We start from the raw sequence: 2,877 nt of genomic DNA on the forward strand, positions 1-2,877 counted from the left end.
ATAAAGTTATTTATTGTCACATAAACAGATATTTCAATCAATATAACCACGCATTTATATCATTTAAACTTCACTGAAATTATGGTTATTAAGTAAAACATTTTATTTATCAATATAAGTATGTATCGATATAATTATGCATACAGACATCGACACACACGGATATATATATATATATATATATATATATATATATATATATATATATATATATATATATATATATATATATATATATACAAGGTGGTAGCCCGATGATGCCCAATCGTACAATACGTTAAAATCATATTTAAAGTAATATGAATTGAGTATGTAGTATTATGGGATAATTCCTCGATTGCTTCTCATGTATTACGAGGAATAATTTGCGCGGTGGATAAACTTACACATAAACTATTAAAAATAATGTTGTTTAGGGATTTCTTTTTGTGTTTGAGTACCATATACCGTCAGGTTTTATTTCGGCTTGACGATGACTACCCTTGAAATGCCACTTCTGATTAATGTTTTGTTTAAAAATATGCAAACGAAGATATGATTTGCGGTAATTATATATGGTACTTCATCTTTCATCGTAAATTAAACTTATTAATGAGAAAAAAATAAAATGGTGAGGTAGGTCTGGCCTTAAACAGAGAATCATTCGATCTGTAGTCGAATGCTCAACCATTATGCTACATCTCCAGATAATAGTAAACATGATAGAGATGATTTGCTGAAATTATTAGTATCCATCCTGCTGTTATAACTTAAACTATTTCCATGTAAAAATTAATATATTTTTCTTATATACAAGAAACAAAATCTATTTTAAAGAACGGATTTTTTCCGATTTTTAATACATATCGCATAAATTTGTTTACAAAACTAAATACTGCAAAACATATAAATTTTTGTGAAATTTCAAGAGATATACTCAGTCGTTTCGGAACATATGAGAGCTGAAATTAATATTATATCATATCATATCACACACACACATACACACTGATATATATATATATATATATATATATATGACAGTAATATTTTTTGATACTTTCATATACTAATGTTTTATTTTGTATCTTATTTAATTAGAAAGGGATACGCCTCGTAGAAAACATCGACGCCGAGAAATATCGTTGAAATTCTGACATTTACATTTCTAAATGTCGTAACATCCGGCCATAGTAATCTTATCAATAACATCATGATATATGCATGCGAGCTTAGATTACCGAGTTTCGTAAATGGGCTGGATTAATTATTACAACTCTAATGTATTAATGCCTACAGGCACTAGTGTTTAATCCTTTCGGAAATCATGCGTTCAGCGTGACACGGTTACTAAAACTCAAATTATCTTGTAACGATGTATGTAACCCACTTTCCGGGTTACGACATCCGGTTGCACATGCGCGCATTACCTGCGCATATAAATATTAACAGCATTTCGAAATTATTATTTAACATGGGAATGAATGGGATTTAAAATAACTTATACGTAATACAGAAATGAACGATGTAAAAAAAAGCAGGCAGTATTAACAATTGTTAGTTTGGATAATTTAAACGCGAAAAAAAAGAACAATTGGGACGCAGAAACATTAACGTTATCATTTCAAAATTATTATTTAACATGGGAAGAGTGGGGTTTAAAATAACTTTAACCTAGCACAGAAAGGAACGATGTAAAAAAAAAGATACATCAACATTTGAATTTAACTATAATAAGTATGATGGCAGCTGTTAAGTATACGTATGGCCAACCATTTATAATTAAGTAACTGTATTTTTTTTTAAAAATAATCAATTATAATAAACAGAACGATTCACAGAAATCTATATATAATCTTATTTTTTCATTTTAATATACTTTCATAGAAATGTTTCTGTTATGTCAAAATAAACTATTTTCTTTACGTCACAAATGTATCGCTCATACATGATTTCCATAGCTAATATACCATACTGACCCATTATTCCAACATTAGATTTTAAATACAAGCCAAACAAATTCCAGAGGTCCTTAGCCAACGATACAACGAGATTGAAAATTAGTAATGACACAACAGTATTCTCCGATAAGACCAAAGATCTATATAAAATGGATATAGCAAAGAGAAAACAACTGACATTGAATTCTATTAACGATAAATACCAAGTAGCACGAAAAGAAGCATATAAATCTATTAACAGATAAACCACAGAAATAGCTACGAAATTAGGCATGGAATATAGAACAAACCGCCTAACTAAGAGAAAAGCATTTGTAACTTTAAAAGACCATAAGGAAAATTTTAACAACAATCCGTCCTGCACACTAAAAGCGAGATAGCCAGTAAAGCTATAATAAAGGAGATTGTAAAAATATAAGAAGTAAAACCAACCTCAACCTCAGTAAGTGCTAAAATGGTATAACAATATAACCGACCCACAGGGATGCAAATTCACTCAACTAGATATCACAGACTTCTACCCCTCCATTACGAAAGACACACTATAAAAAGCATCGAGTTTTGCATCAAAATACAAAAAATATACAAATATAGCAATAGAAACCTTCATTCATACTGGGCACACCCTCTTATTCTATGAAGGGAAGACACGGGTAAAAAACACAACCCAGAAAACCCATTTTACGTGCCAATGAGTCCTACGATAGTGCAGACATCTGTGACTTAGTGGACATTTTCCTACTAGATACTCTGAACCAAAAATTGGCATACATACTATATAGGGACCATGGTATTTGGCTCTTACGGGATCACAACGGGACTAGCCTAGATAAGCTTTGAAAAGATCTAACCAAAACATTTCATGAACTAGGTTTTAAAGTAACAATTAGCACAAACCTACATGAAGTAAACTTCCTAGACACAACCGTTAATCTAA

Source organism: Euprymna scolopes, chromosome 3 (genome assembly GCF_053919585.1).
Source record: "Euprymna scolopes isolate OS-2025 chromosome 3, ASM5391958v1, whole genome shotgun sequence".
Lineage (NCBI taxonomy): Eukaryota > Metazoa > Mollusca > Cephalopoda > Sepiida > Sepiolidae > Euprymna > Euprymna scolopes.